Here is a 20,798-nt window from a genome sequence, read left to right as displayed (position 1 = left end):
TTAGAAATCCTTTCTTTTGCAATTATTCCTCCTGTATCGTACCTAATTTAAAAACTAATGGATAGTTTTGAGAAACAATATTCAATTTCTTCTGTAGGAAAGAGCACCATCAGTGATATTTTTGTGTAGGGTAGGGGTACATATCTATATTTCTACTACAGTAATGTGTTTTAATTAGGACAGTATCATGTAGTACTAGTTATATTGTATGTCTGTTTAATTTTAAAAAAACTCAAGTACTACATTTCTACCCACCGTTAATTATCTTTTTTTCGCCTTTTTTCCAGAACAGAAAAGATTTTTTTTCTCACAACTAAAAATTTGAGCCAACAAAGAAAAACATCCTCTACCACCTCATCCACAAAAGCAAATTCTCAAAAACAAGGTACTTTTTTACAGCACGGATTCTTTACCTTCAAAATATTTGACTAACTATCACATAGCTAAATTTCAAAGAAATAATCAATGTAATTATGATTACATTTTCAAATTTTAGATTTATATTTCATGTCTAAAGAATGTATTTTTCATTACGGAAATAGTTATGTGCAGCAACTTATATCACATGTGCAATTTTTGTGGAATAATTTTACTAAACACATTTCTCAACATCGTTCTGTTTTCAAAGTTTATTCATTTTTCACTTTTCCAGACATTTATTTATCCATTCCCCAACAAATCACCTCAAAAGTGTCTACACAAACCGACTCAGCAATACCACTGAACAGGAGTCTGCCAGAAAACCAATTCGGAAAAAAAGGTAATTTAGACAAACATTGTAAGTTGCAACAACTTTTAAAATGTACCATGCTGTAGAGGTAACAATTTACTTTTCCAAAATCTGGAAGGTGCAGCAGTTGGGTAAGTGTTGGATAGTGTAGGGGTATTAATTTACTATTCTAACTCCAGGGGGTGCAACAGTAGCGTAAGTGTTGGATAGTGTAGGGGTATTAATTTACTATTCTAACTCCAGGAAGGTGCAGCAGTAGGGTAAGTGTTGGATAGTGTAGGTGTATTAATTTACTATTCTAACTCCAGGAAGGTGCATCAGTAGGGAAAGTGTTGGATAGTGTAGGGGTAACAATTTACTATTCTAACTCCAGGAAGGTGCTGCAGTAGGGAAAGTTTTGGATAGTGTAGGGGTAACAATTTACTATTCTAACTCCAGGAAGGTGCATCAGTAGGGAAAGTTTTGGATAGTGTAGGGGTAACAATTTACTATTCTAACTTCAGGAAGGTGCATCAGTAGGGAAAGTGTTGGATAGTGTAGGGGTATCAATTTTCTATTCTAACTCCAGGAAGGTGCATCAGTAGGGAAAGTGTTGGATAGTGTAGGGGTATTAATTTACTATTCTAACTCCAGGAAGGTGCATCAGTAGGGAAAGTGTTGGATAGTGTAGGGGTATTAATTTACTATTCTAACTCCAGGAAGGTGCATCAGTAGGGAAAGTGTGGGATAGTGTAGGGGTATCAATTTTCTATTCTAACTCCAGGAAGGTGCATCAGTAGGGTAAGTGTTGGATAGTGTAGGGGTAACAATTTACTATTCTAACTCCAGGAAGGTGCAGCAGTAGGGTAAGTGTTGGATAGTGTAGGGGTATCAATTTTCTATTCTAACTCCAGGAAGGTGCATCAGTAGGGTAAGTGTTGGATAGTGTAGGGGTAACAATTTACTATTCTAACTCCAGGAAGGTGCATCAGTAGGGAAAGTGTGTGATGGTGTAGGGGTATTAATTTACTATTCTAACTCCAGGAAGGTGCATCAGTAGGGAAAGTGTTGGATAGTGTAGGGGTATCAATTTACTATTCTAACTCCAGGAAGGTGCATCAGTAGGGAAAGTGTTGGATAGTGTAGGAGTAACAATTTACTATTCTAACTCCAGGAAGGTGCATCAGTAGGGAAAGTGTTGGATAGTGTAGGAGTAACAATTTACTATTCTAACTCCAGGAAGGTGCATCAGTAGGGAAAGTGTGGGATAGTGTAGGGGTATCAATTTACTATTCTAACTCCAGGAAGGTGCTGCAGTAGGGAAAGTGTTGGATAGTGTAGGGGTATTAATTTACTATTCTAACTCCAGGAAGGTGCATCAGTAGGGAAAGTGTTGGATAGTGTAGGGGTATCAATTTTCTATTCTAACTCCAGGAAGGTGCATCAGTAGGGTAAGTGTTGGATAGTGTAGGGGTAACAATTTACTATTCTAACTCCAGGAAGGTGCATCAGTAGGGAAAGTGTGTGATGGTGTAGGGGTATTAATTTACTATTCTAACTCCAGGAAGGTGCATCAGTAGGGAAAGTGTTGGATAGTGTAGGGGTATCAATTTTCTATTCTAACTCCAGGAAGGTGCATCAGTAGGGTAAGTGTTGGATAGTGTAGGGGTAACAATTTACTATTCTAACTCCAGGAAGGTGCATCAGTAGGGAAAGTGTGTGATGGTGTAGGGGTATTAATTTACTATTCTAACTCCAGGAAGGTGCATCAGTAGGGAAAGTGTTGGATAGTGTAGGGGTATCAATTTACTATTCTAACTCCAGGAAGGTGCATCAGTAGGGAAAGTGTTGGATAGTGTAGGGGTATCAATTTACTATTATAACTCCAGGAAGGTGCATCAGTAGGGTAAGTGTTGGATAGTGTAGGGGTAACAATTTACTATTCTAACTCCAGGAAGGTGCATCAGTAGGGAAAGTGTGGGATAGTGTAGGGGTATCAATTTACTATTCTAACTCCAGGAAGGTGCAGCAGTAGGGTAAGTGTTGGATAGTGTAGGTGTATTAATTTACTATTCTAACTCCATGAAGGTGCTGCAGTAGGGAAAGTGTGGGATAGTGTAGGGGTATTAATTTAATATTCTAACTCCATGAAGGAGCTGCAGTGGTGAAAGTGTTGGATAGTGTAGGGGTATTAATTTACTATTCTAACTCCAGGAAGGTGCATCAGTAGGGAAAGTGTTGGATAGTGTAGGGGTATCAATTTACTATTCTAACTCCAGGAAGGTGCAGCAGTAGGGTAAGTGTTGGATAGTGTAGGGATAACAATGTGCTATTCTTACTCCATGAAGATGCATCAGTAGGCAAAATAAAGGATTGAGTACATGTTATGTTTTGTTTACAAATATTAATAAATATCAAGCTAAATGTTTTATCTTTTCTCCTTTTTTCAGATAATGTCTAGCCTTGGAGCAGCCAACTTCGTTAAATCCAGGAAGGGCAAAAATCTGTTAAACCATGGTGGATACATATATAGTAAGGAAAGAATAAGTTTAACTAGAAATCATTGGAGGTGCGTGCAATACTACACTACCCATTGCAGTGGCAGAGCGGTTACTGTTGATAATTTGGTTGTGAAAACCACAGAACATAACCACTCTGCCTCTGCAATGGATGTAGAAATCAGAGAGACAATTAATGAGATGAAAGCTATTGCAAGCACCTCCAATGATTCTACAGGATCCATTTTAAGGGAGGTTGCACAGCATGTCCCTAGTCATGTTGCTAGCAACATGCCTATAATACCCAATTTGAGAAGAATTATTCAGAGACAAAAGCAGGCAAGTAATATTCAATTGTCTACACCACATACATTCTCTGACATTAGAATTCCTCATGATCTTTCTATTTCTTTTTCTGATGAACCTTTCCTTCTGCATGACAACGAAAACCCTCAGAAACGTATTTTAATTTTTAGTACCCCCCGTAACCTTGCTAAGTTAGAAAGTAGTGAAATTTGGATGATGGATGGGACGTTTAAAAGTACACCCCATCCTTTCACTCAAATTTACACTATACATGCTAAGATTAACAATAGTGTAATTCCCTTAGTGTATAGTTTGCTACCTGATAAGACTTCTGCAACATACACTGAACTTTTATCAGTGATTAAAAGCAAAACATCTGCAAGTCCTCGAAAAATAATAATCGATTTCGAATTGAGCATGATCAATGTGATCACCAAAACGTACACGGATACCCAAATTCAGGGATGTTTTTTCCATTTTTCGCAGGCATTTTGGCGTAAACTACAAAAAACATCCCTAGTTGCAGAATATTCTCGGGATAGCAAATTACAGTTTGAACTAAAAAAATTAACTGCACTTTGTTTTGTTCCTCCCGAAAGTGTGGACGAGTACTACACTGCAATTATAGAATCTGTTTATTATACGAGTAATGAGGAAAAATTGGCACCCATTCTAAATTATTTTGAGGACACATGGATTGGACACCTAAGCAGATCGGGTCGCAGGAGGAAGCCACGATTCCATGTGGAGTGGTGGAACTGCTACACGAGTTGTTTAGAGGGAGAGGCCAAAACAAACAATGCCATTGAGGGGTGGCATAACTCCTTCAATCATACAATTGGAAAACCACATCCGAACTTCTACTCATTTTTGGAAACTTTGAAGAAGGAGCAAAGTTTCCAAGAAATGAGATTAGCACAAACACTCGCAGGTAGTCTAAACCCACGAGTAACAGTCAAAACAAGGGAAATGTCTGAGAGACTATTGGCAATTCTACAACAGTTTTCGTTGTGTGTGGCTATTGACTACCTCGAAAATCTTTCTAACATTCTTTCTTTTTAAAACAATGAATTTGCTTACTTTCCTGCTTTGCTAAAAATTATAGTAATTACAATGATTCAATTGGCATACAAAGATTTTTTTTAAAAAAATTTTTTCAAATTAATAATTCGGGTTTTTTCCATTTTTTCAAGCAAATCTTCATTTCATCAAAACTAAACCAATGTTGAAAAATTTTACTGTTCCATAGTATTCGAAACATTTAACATTATCGGTACGCCATTTTTCAAATTATCGAAAAAATCCAATTTAAATTCCGTCAAAACCAATCACCAAAACTCAATCCGAACTATAAAATAGAAATTAAACCATATTCCTTAATACACATTGCAGCTGAATTGTCATTTGTATTTCAAAATAAGATTTACAAAATATTAAAGTACGCACAATTTTTTTACCAAGAAATGAAGTTCGACAGTACATCTTTATCTTCGGAAACAAAGAAATCAACTGTCTAAACCGTAACTTTTTATTTAGAAAGAGTTACATACTTTTTTAAAATAACTAACTTACTTTCAGCGACCCGACATAGGCATGTATTAATGACATTAATGTGGACATGTTTAACAACTTTTTAAACATCTATTAGTTTTCCAGCAACCTCCCCTTATTCTTTCCTTACTATATATGTATCCCTTAAAAAGGTTTAATCTATAATATCAACAGAAAATATTTCCTACCTGGACGCAGATCAGCTTCCTGCTGCTTCCTCCTCCGATGCTCTGCAAAATGGCGTATTACGTCGACGCACACGTCCTTACGTCATCGCGTGCTTCTCTATTTATGGCGGACTACTTTTTTACATTCAACTGTAATTAAATGTTAATATATGTAAATAAAATATTTATATTTTGTTTAAAAAATAAAACTTACTTTGAAAAATTAATTTTAAAATATGTTTAATTTTTTCATGTTTTTTAAATCAAATAAAATAGTGAAATAAATATTTGTTTCCTATCTTTATTTTTAATTAAGTTTTTAAATCTCCAATATTGTAATTTAATAACTGTAAAATTACTTAATATGTTCCTTACCTTGGCTCTATTGCCTTTTCCTTTCAAAACTTCCTCTTACTTCACTTTCTGTACCTTCTTTTCTTGTTCCGCGGGCTGTATATGCTAAGGCTGCCAAAATAAATAAAGGACAAACACGCTCATAGACTTCAATGGAAAACCGTGGGAAATAAATTCAAAAAGTAAGTTATAATTGTTATTTCTGATTTCTAAATTTTAAAAATTGTTAAATTGGTATAATTATTACTGTAAATATTTTTTAATGTTGATATTAATATTTTAAATATATTATTAATTTATTTATATAATAAATTAATCAAAAATACACTTCCATTTATTTATAAAAGGACACTTTCTTTTAAACATATAAATACTCTTGTCTTTTCATATGTGATAAAAATACTCTAGTATTTAAAAATAGGTACTCAATCATTTTTCTATATATTTAAATATTATATACTCTTTAATGTTTAAGAAAATTTATTTTTAAGTAGATAAATACTCAACATTTAAAATAAGTTTTTATTAAGTATCTATTTTTTATATTTTAAAACACTAAACTAAATGTTCAAGTATTAAATTTTAAAAAATCAAGTATTAATCATTTCTACATAATAAAATACACATGCATTAATATTTTGATTATCTACTCACTTTTTTGAAACTACTATAGAAACTAAAAATACTAAACTATTATTTTATCACCAAACAAACCAAACTTTTCTACCAGGCACAATACTCAAGTATTATTATTTTTATAAACTACTCACTTTTTTCAAATAAATATTGCATTTTTAAAAAAATTTTTAATACTCAAGTATTTATTTTACTGCTAACCAACCAAACTTTTCTACCAGAAAAAATACACAAGTAATAATTTTTTTATTAACTACTGCCCTTTTTTTAATTAGAATTGCTATATTAAAAAAAAAAAAAAAATACTCAAGTATTAATTTTAATGCTACCCAACTAATAAAATTTAGATAAATATTTTGCAAAAAAAAATGCGTTGTAATAGTATATGCGTTGTAAAAGTACTTGCGTTGTAAACACATGCATTGTAAATACATGCGTTGTAAAAGCATTACCACCAAATGCGTTGTAAAGGTATATGCGTTGTAAAGGTACTTACCATATAATGGAACGCGTTGTAAAAGCATGCGTTGTAAAAGTTTTAGCGTTGTAAAAAATGCGTTGTAATAGCACAGCGTTGTAAAAGTTGCGTTGTAAAGGTAGTTCCCCGATGGGCATCTTCGACCCATAATCTGTCACCATATTTCGTAGTGCAAGAAGATGTCTTGGGAACGACTTTTTCTCTTCGAATCCAGTCCACTTTACCTTTTGCATACTTTTTATGAAACCACGTTTTTTTTTATACACCCTTTGACCATATGTAATAAACGCCCACTGGACTCAAGCATAATTTTTAAAGATTTCAAACGTTATGAATAGGTCCTTAGTGACGTGTTGTGATTTATTTATTTTTTATAGATTCCATTTACACACATCTATACTTTATAGACCTGATTAACAAAGCTGGTTGCACACCAGAGTGACACTTGGGTCTGCAAACATCATTTTTGACTGAAATTTCTGCTCTGTGAGTCATAAAGGTGTAGTTGCACCAACACATGGATTTTACTCGCATGGAAAATGTCACCAATATCTTTTAATGTTATGTGTGCGTACATTCCTTGACAATTAGCAGATAGTGGGAGTTCTAGGTTTAGGACACAAACAAAAGTTGGTGTAAGCACACAAACTCACAAGTTGGTGTGTTTTCACATAGATTTTTCTAGAAGTTTCCTAACTTAGAGCTTTACTTATCTTGAGGGGGGGGGGGGTACATCTATTTTCAGGTTGGGAGATGAAAGAGATCGCCTCCAAACTTTATGGGAGTGTAGTGAAAGGAGAAAAAAAGAGAAAACAGCAAGCTCTCCCACTCAGAATTGCACAGTAGGTTGATAGAAGTAAGTCCGTTGGGATGGGGGAGGACTTGGCCATCCTGAGAGACCTCCGCCTGCCAACGTTTGAGTTGTCCACCAGCCCTGCGGCCAACTCTATGTATCAACAGCAACCACTATCATGTATTGCCCCTCACCTCCATGATCTTTATTATGGGGATGAACAGCAAAAAAAGCCATCCAACCACCTTATCTATATAGAGCAGACAGTTGGATGGGTTTCCTCTGAAGGCTCCTACTCCTTTGGGCCATCATAGGAAGGTTTACATTGACAGAGTAAATTTAATCTGTAGACGTAAATCTTGCAGTCCAGTCTCTTCTAAATTAGGCGGGCAAACTGAGAGTTTGGCAGGCAGGGTACTTTGTAGCGATTGTGTACACTGCCCACCAAATTCTAAATCAGGGCCTTAATTCTGAGAAAAAATCTTATAAAAAGGGAGGAATTGTTAAAAAATATGCAATTACCATTTTCCAGTTTTTGTGAACAGTAATGTGCCCTTTCTTATGTTGGGAGCTGGGCAATTTCATTTTATTTCTGAAATAACACATAATAAAGCCTTAATATAATTATTTGCAGGCTGCTCCATTTTATAATATTGTACTCATCACAGCAGGAAACATAATTGCATTGCTAGGGAAGATAACAGCCTGGATTTTCGTACATAAATACATAATTCTAAACTAATTTCATTTTGGTGACCACATTACAATTGCCAATGAAATGTTATTCTGTATCGAATCTAATTGTTATTTCGCAATCTTTTCTAATAAAAAATGTCTGAGTCACGGCGTTACAGTTTTGCAACACTCTCTTCATTATAACTGATTGTCACCTCTGGGAATTCCTTGCAAAATCTGTTCCAAGATAAAGTGCTTTATGTTGCTTTCTTAACCAATACCATACACTAAATAGATCAAGGACGTTCTAGCAGAATGCATTTGCAATCTTTTTCCATTGTATTAGCATTTTCTTTTAGAAAGAAAAAAGTGCACAGTTTCTGAGGAAAATACAAGAAGAAAAAGATACGCTATAGTTTTGTTATCATTACAGATCCCCATTATGAAAAGAAATAGATTACAAGTAGAATATATTTTGGGGGCTCTCATCATTGGGAATGATGCAACAGTTACACAAGATCAAGATCCGATTTCCTATCAAGCTCAATGACAGCCTAAATTTGTATATCTCATGTGGGAAGCAGATCCAGCAAACAATGAGGGGCATATTTACGTACAAGATGAGATCTTCAACTATGATGCAAAAGGACCTTGTACCGCAGGCTCACTACATCTTGTAACTGATGCAATCCTTTGGCTATGCGATGCTTCTTCGATGCGGAACCACGCAACACCCCGCAAACGGTGATTGAAGATTCTTTGTTCAGAGGGCCTAAGTGGGTCCCTGTAGCCGATCAATGCTCCATCACAGTCGGCTTGAACTTGTGACTTTGTCCCAGTCCGGCACAACCAGATATCCACAGTTGGTGCTTTACGTCTTTTGGCACTATTTTTACTAAAATCTTCACAATTGAATATCACTGGTGCTACTGATTGGTCTGATTTGATTTGTTTAACATTACTCTGTTTTCTAACTCTGTTGTGGGCTACTTTTGTGATGTGTTTTCACTCTGCTACTGTTTGAAGTGTTTCACAAATATTTTAAACTTTGTTCCTGAGTTAATCCTTACTGCTCTGTGCAAAGCTACCCGAGGGTTGATCGCAGGTAAATTTAGGGTTTATTTGTTACTTCGTTCTGAGAAGAATTGTGGTTAATGCTTGAGAAGGGTTTCAATCCCCTTAGCCCAATTTTTTACATATCCAAAGAAACTAGAGTACTTCATCCTTGTCACAAGGGTTATGCAGATTACCAATATTATCAACTAAGTGCCTCTTTGGTTTCACTCCCTTGTTAGTCACAGAGTGTCACAAAACTTATATAGCTTCCTTTGCAGACAAACGTATCAACGATTAGGGTAAGACTTGCCATTTGGAATTTATAGAGCACTCCACAAACTCCAGCAACATTCATTGTGCCACCCACTAATGCCCCGTAAAACATACCTCAGGCCTGCTGCTGCAGCCTGTAGTGCAGTTTTAAACCACCATTTGGGCTTGGCAAAACAGACATTTTAAGGATAGCTGAATCGCCTAAGTGTACTAGTCTCGGCCTGCACTGCTATCCGCCCTAGGGCTGATAGTGAACAATATTGATTCATTTGTCACAGCTCAACAGATATGTAAACCTAGATTTCTGTGTACATTATTACATTTTTATTCAATCCATTTCCAGTCTTCGTTGGATATTGCAAAATGTTGCTTCACATTTGCTGAGAACAAAACAGGATTCTTCCTTAATTATAAAAGATATATGCATATGTTGATATAACCCACTGCATTTTGGGTGCCAAGACCCTTCATCAGAGGTAACTACAAAACAACACCTTCAGTACTAATGGTTACATATATCAACAGATATTCAGATAATAAGAAAGGTCATGTGTGGCTCCAAGAGAGTAAGCTGATTCCCGAGTACATCATGCTGCTCTAAGTGCACCTAAACCGCTCATAAACCTTGTTGTGTCAAATCACCCATATACTGTGCTTGGTGGTACATGCTATACCGTAGTGTGTCTCAAAGTTTCATATTTGGAGGTGACTTTCAACATGTAAAATTATCCACAAAGCCGCCCATACATGCAAGAGCAAACTACATATTTCAACATGAACCATTTGGGGAATGAAAGCCACTCTTAAAGCTTAGCAACTGACAAAATCGACTGTCTCAAACTGATAAGTGAATTAAATGATGTAGGAGAGTAGGATCTGCTTCACATGGGTACCCCCCACTTTTTGCTGGTGTTTCACTGTTTTTCTACCTTAGTCTGGCTGTGGCCCTGCTAATCAGGACCACAGCCTAGCTGCTTCCTCTCTAAAATGGTTTCCATGTACATTAGGTACATATCTAATTGGATTCTGGAGTGCCTTATAAGCCCCTAGTATATGGTATATTATGTACCTAGGGCATAGGTACCTCAGAGGCCTACCAGGGGTTGCAGCATGTATTATGCCACCCCTGGGAAGCACTCCAAAATGGCACCACAGGTCTGCTACTGCAGCCTGGGTAAGGGTGTGCTTGCACCCCTTACAGTGGTATAGGCTACCTATATCCACATATATACAGACACATAAACCTATAAGTCACTCCTATGGCAGGCCTTGACAATCCTGAAGGCAGAGTGCTTGGTCTTGTGTGAGAGGGTGCCCAAGCATGAGCTGAACCCCTCTGCAGCATTCGGAAATACTTCCTTATGGCTGTTCTGTATTACATGAAAAAAGCAGATGCTATGCATCTGTATACCGATTGCCCTGCTTAAAATATATATGCTTATACGTGTACTCCACTAGACCTACAATTGTGTACAATTGTTAATGAAATAAACAACTAAATAAACATTGTTGATATTGACATTTACTCATTAATGTCATGAGCTTATGCACCTTCTTAATTGGCAAACTTTTTGCATACAATCAAATGTATAATCACTTTTGTTGTGAAAATAAGAACTTATCAATTAACAATTAACTAAATCATCAGAATTGCAAATGTTATTTGACAAAAGGACGGTTAAGATTGATGTAGCCCAATGCATTTCGGGATTTACTGTAATCCCTTCTTCAGGGGCCTGTAAATAAAAGAAAAAATAGAAAACAGAGAAACATGTTTGCAACAATTAACTGTATACATTGCAATGTCATGTACAATTTTTTAACTGATACATCGTCTAATGGCCAGAGTGGCCTTCGCACACCTGTACTTGTCCTGCACACAGAGTTTAGAAAATAGAAAAGTCAAATGCTAGACCAGTGTGTAATTGTGTTATCGTATTGAAACAAGCAGAAAAACAACCTTAAGCCCAAAGTAAACCACTGTGCACCACTCCCTGTTGGTCATCAAGGTGTGAAAAATAAAGTTTTTCTTGAAGAGTAAGGAAAGTCAACAGAACTGAACTACTAGATCTTACGAGAAAACCGTCGCATGTCCATGTCAATTACTATTAATCAGTGACAACGAGATTGTCCTCCTGACTGAAGAGGTACAGCTACGGTGTGGCATCTAAACATGTCTCCAAAGCACTCTTGAAAAAATGCTGCAAAATGCTGTTTTCTGGTTGACAATCCCCTTAAGGATTTCTAGCTGGTCGGGTTCCTGTGTTCAAAATAGGAATGAGGTCACTGACTGTGTTACTCACGTAAACTTTTGCAAACAATCTTATCAAGATAAAACCAATCCTGTACATAAAGACGCTTTTACCTCTGTCCTTTGCCAGTAAATTCGCTTCTGAAAGTATGTGCTGTAAGAGTCGATAACCACTATGAGCCCAAACTCGGTAAATGTGAGTCTCCAACCAGTCGTTACAAAACAACAAACCGCAAATCCTAGTTATTGTCAGAAAGCCCTAATCTAGTCAATTACTCGCGTACTTACAAGCTACATAGTAAAGAAAACTATAGTTGAACCTTACCTGGATTTCTTATGCATTAAAGCAACTGCTACTACGGAGTTGGAGATAATGCTCTAACCACGAGCTTGCGCAGCTCCTAGCGGTACTTAAATCCAACAATGACGTGTGTGCGTGCACATGCGCGATGCCCGTGCAAACACACTAGAGGAAGGACTAACACTAAAGCCCTCTGCTGTTCCTGCCAACCCGATCTAAAATGGTGCGCCGTAAAACACATGAAACGGACCTCGTAATGCCTAAAGTTACACCGTGTTGATAAAAACTTGCTGTCAAGGAGATGCTAGAAACCGATAATGTTGCCAATAAATGTGGAATACTTGTAAATGAAACCAACGAATGCTGCATGAATAGCTAAGCCACAATGGAAACAACCTAGTAGCAAATTGAAGAACTGGTCGACGAACCCATAAATCAAGATATCAAGTATAAAATGTGTGAAATCCTTAAAGGTTAGGATAAAGAAGTGATATTGATAAAATCTGAAAGACAGAAAATCTTATCTACCACATGAAGTGTGAACTACTGGTAAGTTCACTGTGACTAAGAAAGATGTGTGAATTTTTTTTTCATGCTGAGTGAAGATTTGAAAGCAAAGTGTAGTTACCCACAAAAAAGTGGTGAGGACAGTACTTACAATCTTGACACATTCACAAGAGGCAAACGAATTCTATCTTGTCATTAAGTCCTGCTGGTACCAGTGTATGTAAGAATTTAACCCACCAGACCTCCCTTTGTGCCAATAATTTGGCAGTGTGCAAATCCATTTTCTGAGGTACCACTTCAAGTATTGTGAACTTTAATTGGGCAATTGGGTGTCAGTGTTCAATCCAGTGTGTAGCTAGATGAGACTTCTGATGTTTTGTGCGGATCGAACTCTTATGTTCCGAAATCCGAATTTTTGTTTTACGCGATGTTTTACCAACATATAAGAGTCCACAGGGACACTTAATGGTGTAGATCACGTTCAAACTGTTACAATCTCCACTGTATCTCAATTGAATAGCTTTCCCGGTGTGCGGATGATTAATAACGTTCTCTGACATCACATTATTGCAGTTAACGCAATTGTAGCATTTCCGCATGCCTGTAAAGGATGTTTGAATTTCTGCTGGTGGTCTTTTAAGCAATTCTTTAATATTCCTACTGCGCTTGTACGCAAACAAGGGCTGTTCCTGAAACAGACCATTGAAATCTGGTTCGTGTTGAAGCAATTCCCACCTGTTTTTAATGATTTTACTAATAGAGGGTGATGTAATGGAGTATTTGGACACAAACACCTGTCTTTTGTGACTACTCCTTGGTTGTGACTTTAATAGCTCACTGCGGTCTTTAAGTTTAGTTTTAGCCACTGCTGTACTGAGGACTTGTTCTGGATAGCCCCGTTCACGAAACTTAGTGCTTTGTTGAAAAAGTGCCTCTTCTAGCTGGTTTGGGTCAGATGTTATTCTCTTAATGCGTAATGTTTGTGAGAATGGTAAATTGCGTAGCAAAGAAGGTGGATGAAAAGTTGAGTACAAAATAAGATTATTCCTGATTAGTAGGTTTTGAAAATACTGAGGTGGTAAATGAATTACTTTTCTTGGTAATAAGAACATCCAAAAAAGACAAAGATTCTGCGCTAATGTTGTGTGTGAATTTGATACGACTGTTCTAAGCTCATGACATTAATGAGTAAATGTCAATATCAACAATATTTATTTAGTTGTTTATTTCATTAACAATTGTACACAATTTTAGGTCTAGTGGAGTACACGTATAAGCATATATATTTTAAGCAGTGCAATCGGTACACAGCTGCATAGCATCTGCTTTTTTCATGTTTCAGTAGGGTGGCTACCTTTTTCTGGTCTGCACGCAGTTCGTGTTTTAGTATGAGAAATTACAGAGATTAATATTTTTTCTAATGATAACTCAAGTAGTGCGCTGACTTCCATTAGATTGCATGTTCTGTATTACAGCCATACCATATACTCTTAAGTGCATTATAACCTCGCGGTAAATGCTAACTTTGGGATGGCTGCATCAAAACATGTCGTGTTTGGTGTCAAGCGCTTTGGAATACTACCCCCCGCCAATTCTGGCGACGGGGGTAGCATTCTACATTTCTAGAGGTAGAGACATGTTCACACTGGCTAAACCCGGTAGGACTTTCCTGAGCCCTGGCATCACAAAATGGATGCCTCTGCCACAGACACGGGTCTGGCCTCCTGCTGCTGATCGAAACTCCGGCAGGGGAGGCCTGGACAATAGGTTTCCTGTCGAAGGGGGTTGTAACCACCTCCCCAGACAGGCAGCTGTGTATTGGGGCTGAGCAGGAGCACTCTCTGGTGCTTTGAAGTCCTGCACTGGGGCACATTTGGCGTCCGGGGTGCATAGACCAGTTCAAACCGGTTGCAGGGGCTACCTGCCCCTGCTCTGGCACGAAACTGGACAAAGGAAATGGGTGTAACCACCCCTCTTTCCTGGCCCACCCATAGGTGGGGCCTTAGTTAGTCCATCCCCTAAACTTACTATAAGTATAGTAATCCAGTCCCTAGGACTTTAGATTACCCTGGACGAAACTCTGCAATGTACATCCTGGACCTCCGACATTTTATCCTGACTAGAAGACTGAAGAAATCTCCCTTGGGGTCAAGGAGTGACTCCCCTGCTTGGCAGGCACCAAAGAAGCAACTGAACGGTCTGCATCGCTGAAGCTCCCGCCGAACGCCGAAGCCTTTGCATCACCAGAGGTGGATTTCCAGACTTCCTCGAGGCTACCCTGAGTCCACAGCAAAGCTGAGGCCCGTGGCTATCGTGGAACCGTGACCCCTGGAGACCGTGAACTTTTGCAACAACACTATCTTCCTGGTCCTCCTCGAAGTTGTGCTTTAGGCTCCAAGTAGCCCCAGCTTTGAGCACCTCCTGCACCGAAGATTGTTGGCTCACACTCCACGAGTGACCCGTGGGCCAGCTTCAAGTGCGACCGCTCGAGGCTCCTTTGCGATCACTAGCCCGTTGGCTAGCAGGTCCCCACAAAGGCAACTCCTCTTCTAATTGGGCTTTCCTGGTTGCTCCAGACATGCCCTGACTTACCCTTGCTGGGTGAGTCCCTCAGACCTTGCTGGTCTGCACCGCAGACCTTTCTCTGAATTCCAGTGACTTGCCGTTGCCAAGGCTTGTTGGCTCCAATCTGGTCGCCGACACCGCAGCACTCGACAGACTTTGTGGGACAGCTCAAATCCGGCTTGTGAACTTCGTCGACGCCTCCTGGACCTCGTGGCTGAAGAGTCAAGACACCCATCAACTCACCTGAAGCACCCGACATCTGTGGGCATTGGTCCATCCTGCCCTCGGTCACTGGAAAGTGACCCAGACTCTGTCCCCTCTGCTTTCAGGTTCCTTACATCCTAGATCCAGGCTTGGATCTCTCCGGACACTTCTCCTCTTCACGGGAGCAGCAGTTCTTTGCAGGCTTCCATTGAAATCGACGACGTGACCCGACACCAAAAGACACCTATGCACCCGGCTTCCCTGAGTGAGGTGACTCGAGTACTCCGGTGCTCACGTGGGTGCTAGCTCTAGAACTTCTTAAGTCCAAAAGGGTTTGGTCCAGACCCAATTAGAAGTGTCCCTAATCTTTAAATTTCCAACCGCGACTTTGCCCGTTGAAGATAACAGGAACCCGCGGTTGTATTTACACACTGCATACAGTCCCCGTGGGTCCCCTGTGTCACTACCTTGGGTGGTCCCTTGGGGTCCCAGCGATTCTACAGGCTATAGGCCTAGTGTCTATTCCAGTCGTGGTTCTTATACCACGTTTTTGGTATATGGTTTGGTACGCCCCTAGGGCCCAAACGTGTATTTGTGCTATTACTGATGCTTGCTCACTTGTAAACTAAGTACTTCAAACTCCAGTCTCATAAAGAGACTAGAGGGGTGTGTTTTATCTTAAATACATATATTTTGAATATATACCTGGTGTGGTTGTCCTTTCATTTGATCATTCAAGAGATTATAGACTGGTAAAACAAGCTGCTTTACATTCCTTCAAGACTTAGCCTGAAGGCTGCTCTCCATAGCTACCACTAGGATTGCTTTCAATAAAGGTTGTCTTTAACCTATCACCATAAGGGGTTGTTTGGACTGATACAAGGTGCCCACTAGAACTACTGGACAGCATATATCAGGCCACCTTCTCACAAATGAAAAATGCTTTCTTCTCCAATATCGACTTACAAATATCAAACCTACAATGGAAAAGTAACAACATGCTAAAATTACTTTCCCTGTGTCAGTGAAAGTCGCCACTGTAAAAACGTCTTCCAGAACCCATACCTCAAAGTTATGCAAAAATCGTTGCTGTTATGTGAAAATGAATTTCCCCACTGTTCCTCTCTGCAAAGCAGAAAGGATTCCCTGCTAGAAGCCAATAGTACATGTGATGTGTCCCCCACTTTGTTTGTATACACAATGAAATACCTTGTGACTGATCTGACAAGCTTATGATTTTGTTTATATTACAAAAAGAACAATTGATAGACAGAATGCAGAACAATGTCATACATTCACCCAACTCCATAGATATGGGCCTAAATCCATAATTTTTTTACTCACCATGCCATTCCAGTTTGAACCCAGCCATATGCAAATCAGTCTTGACCCTGTGCCCAATGGGAACAGTCCAGTCCGAACTGTCAGGCCATTATATTATCTGTCCGAAATGTCCTTGTGCCAGCAGTGCTTCCATATCAGAATGCTACAATAAACAATCAACATTTCTAAGAAGCACTCATACATTAAAAACAGTGTGTCACACACTACATAAAGTTTAACACGCCCTTACCTTCTTCAGTACTTGGGGGTGGTTCGCCCTGTCTCATTTACCGTCCAATGAATCAAAAATCCATTGTTATTGAGTACTAGTTAAAGTTCCTGATGTGCGTGCCATCATGACAAATTCCATAAGTATAAACATAGAAAAAGACCCGACCGAGTAGTTCCATATGCTTGCGGAGCCTTTACCAGGCCTAACCATCCTTTTTAATCCTTACAAGTCAACCCTAAGGTAGGTGCTAAAGGCTCATATGGCAGAGTGCATTTTGTTTAAAAAGTAGACATGTCAACTTGCGTTTTACATGTCCTGGCAGAGGGAAACTCCAACAGTAATTTTTTACTGCTGTGAGGCTTATCTCTCCCACTGACTAACAGTGGGTTACCTTAATGGATTTAGCAAATGCTAAGTTTGGATTAGGAGTAGATAGAGGTCTGCTGTTTACACTCAAATGAATTGTATTTTAAAATTCCCTTTACAGGCTAAATTGGATTTCAAATGACAATTCTGAAAATGCCACTTTTAGATAGCTGGCATTTTTCCCAATGATCCATGCCTCCTGCCAGTGCCCTGGGTCATAGGACTGTGAATGTCTCTGCTGTTTTGCTTTGTATATGGCTTCCAGACAGAAACACAAAGGAGGCTTAGATGTGGACATGGTGGACCATCCTTGCCGGGTGGCTGGGGAGGGGCTTGACACAGCCCCACTTACACTTTAAAGGACTTTGCCTCAGGCACACACAAAAGTACCTGACACCAGGTCAGTTCTTCCTTTTGTCACCCATAGACAGTTTGGACCCCTGAGGGGTTAAGGGGAAGAATGTTTGAGAACCAGATGTGGAGGTAGTACACGACACCTCACACAAAGGCTGCAACCAGGTATAAATATTGGACCTTCAGAGCCAATCATGAGAACACTCTTGAAACTGTGGAAGTCACATAAAAAAGACAGCCCTGCTGCCAAAGGACTGCCCTGCTGCTTGAAGTATTGTCTCGCTGTCTGAGAAGGAAGATTGGGGAAGGAGGGCTTCCCTGAGTTACTCTGAGGGTCAATTGGATAACCTCCTGTGATAGCTAAAGGGACAAAACAAGCTTTAGAGGCCTCCTTGCAACTGCCCAGCTGACCTGCTGCAACTGGACCTGCCTGAGCCCTGTTGATGGCATCTGCTATAGCAAGATCTGATTGCCAAGAGGTGCCGCACAGGTCCTGGACCCTTTGCTGGCATGAGAGAACTCCTCTTGCCTGACCAAAGATTTGATCAAATCCCATCTTGTAAAGCTGGATTGCACTGCCGAGAACTTCATCGAAACTGATGCCAAACGACCCAAAACCCAAGTGCTAGTCGGCTGGCCTCCTGATCAGAGCCTCAGGGACAGAAAAAACTACGACCACCTTGAACTCAGCACCTCGACTCTACCTTCTGTGAGTCTTGTCCCCCTCAAGTGGTTCTACCCCAGTCCTCAACACTTTGAAGTGGGCCTGAAGGTGTTCTGCCAGGCCAGCTGTGGTCTCTTGGGCAGAACCGATGCAGTGCGACTCATCTCCTCGCAGCTCAGCCTTTGCCACGGAACCGCCTCTGCATGGCAAATCTCCGACACAGAATCTTGTATCACAGCTCTTTGGAGCTGCCACTGTCAGACGCATACTTGATGCAGGAATTTGCATTGCAAGCCTTCATCGACATCATCCTAGATGACGATGCAGGGCATCGCATCGAAATCCGTATAATGGCCTAATCAGAACCTCCACTGTGTGATGTATCTCAGACTCAGAGCCTCGCATCGCAGCCCATTCAGAACAGCCGATGCATTTTTAATTAATTTTGTATTGAGAGTTCAGTTAGTTATAACGCGTATACAAATGTGCCTGATATATCAGGTAAAATATCAAGAATACATATTCAATCGATACAATATAGTTCTTCTAAATAAATATGTCAGGTATTCTTATCCAGTTATGTACTTTAAACATAACATGAAGGATCCATATTCAAACGATGCAATGACAAAAAAGGAGGGTATACCCAAGTGGTATATTAAAAAGCACACATATTGCACAATTCCACTTATGGTCTACAGATTTCTAAAATGACCACATTATATTTAACCTCCAATCTCCAATATTTCCTGGCTTAATTCACATACATTTCCATAGGCTTTAAAAGTAGCATAAGAGCCTGACATAAGGGCGTATTGTTTCTCCTGTTCTCAAACTCTTTGGTCTTCATACTTAAAAGGTCTTTTCTCTAAATGAAACATTTAAAAAAAAAATAGAGCCAATTATACTTTTTGCTAAATTAGACCTTAGTGAAACCCTTTTGGAACTAACCACATGTAGATCGATCAGCGGTTGACTACAAATTCTTAGAGAGCATAAGGACAAGAGGTTGTATGAAAGGCCCAAGATAAATGAAAACTAAAGAAGGCCTACAGATATCTGGATCTATCTGGAACAGTATCAACAAATTCAATACAACTCTACTGAGAGGTGCAAATTACAGCAAAATGCAATTCTCGGCAACTCCCCAAATATAACAGTTAGCAGTGCACAGGTGGAAGGTTTATATATTTCTGCCTTAGTGGCAAGCTCACTTATACTTCAAATTTGGTGGAGTAAATATATGCCCACTTTTTGCCACTGTTAGATTAAACTGTACAGTCACTGCATGACGCATCCTTGACACACGATCTTCCAATGCTTCGCAACCAGGATTAAAGGTACTTTGTTCAGCAGGCCTAACTTGGACCCTGTATCTGGCCTGCACTGCATCGCAGGTGGCCGAACTTATGACTTTGTCCAGGCCCGGCGTGATGAGATAACCACAGTTGGCGCTTTGTGCTTCTAAGCACTGTTTTTACTTAAATCTTTAAAATATGTATAGCTCTGGTTCTACTGATTGGATATTTGTTGTTTTGGTCTCAAATAATTTATTGAATTTTGCTCTATTTTTCTCAGTTGGTGTGGGATATGTCTTGCGTTGTTTCTTCACTTTATTGATGTTTAAAGAGATGCATAAATACTTTACACATTGCCTCTAAGTTAAGACGGACTGTGTTTATGGCAAGCTACTAGAAGGCTTACGCACAGGTTAATTCGGGATTGCTTCTGAATTCAGCCTGACAGGAATTGTTTTTGCAGCTTGAGTAGGGTTTCACCTGCTCAACAAGTAACCCAATTTCAACATTCACCCTTCATGCATTGTACTTCACGCCATCATACATACACACAGCACATGCTTTTATTGCGCACGCGTTGCACAGCACTACATGTTTCATGTCCTTGCAGGGATATATACACTTAGCACATGCACTAATCCCGGATGTACTAAACAGTACTGCTCTATCCTTGTATTGAAGCCTTCACAGGGACACATGCATCCAGCGCAGGACCACTACTCCTGCACAGCACAGTACTCTACCTTTATCTGATGTAGGCCAAGAGTGAATTAAGCACACAGCGGAGGAATGCTTAAAAATATGGGTGAGCCGGTACGTCTCACTCCAGTGACACAGCATAAATAGGAGCTGTTTATCACTACTGATCACTACACAGTAGGCTGCCACCACCTCGCTCATGCTGCTTCTCTCCTGGTAAAGGCGGTAGCCTTCCACCACTATGAGGGAAGCGCTTTGGGCACCACTCCTGGTCCAACAAGACAGCAATCCATGAGAAAGGCCTATCTCATGATGCACACGCATAATACATTTTTACCTATGACACAGAAATCCGCATTAGGGATCCTGACAACAGCCGCAGCCCGTGGAGGGTGTTCCGTGGGGCGGAAAGGCGGGGCGGGGGAGGGGCAGGATGGCGGGTAGTAAAAACCGGAATATAGATAATTGAAGGTATGTGAACAATTAAATAAATCAAACGAATTTCGTAGCGCGCGCTGCATCACAATTTGCGATGCAG

General features: G+C 39.6%; 1 protein-coding gene and 1 long non-coding RNA gene across 2 annotated transcripts in view; both read left to right on the top strand.

The window, feature by feature from the left end:
* ADAMTS12 (ADAM metallopeptidase with thrombospondin type 1 motif 12) overlaps nt 1–20,798 on the top strand; it is a 4,274,824-nt gene that overhangs the window by 3,131,396 nt on the left and 1,122,630 nt on the right. The gene's annotated exons all lie outside the window — the stretch shown is intronic.
* On the top strand, nt 111–4,635 carry LOC146864044 (uncharacterized). The gene is made up of 3 exons (XR_014976601.1): nt 111–385; nt 653–760; nt 3,160–4,635. It is a non-coding gene; the product is annotated as an uncharacterized LOC146864044 (long non-coding RNA).

The sequence above is a fragment of the Triturus cristatus genome, chromosome 2_1 (assembly GCF_964204655.1).
Source record: "Triturus cristatus chromosome 2_1, aTriCri1.1, whole genome shotgun sequence".
NCBI classification, from domain to species: domain Eukaryota; kingdom Metazoa; phylum Chordata; class Amphibia; order Caudata; family Salamandridae; genus Triturus; species Triturus cristatus.
Note: the sequence above shows the minus strand (reverse complement) of the source record. Positions and strands in the feature narration are given on the sequence as shown.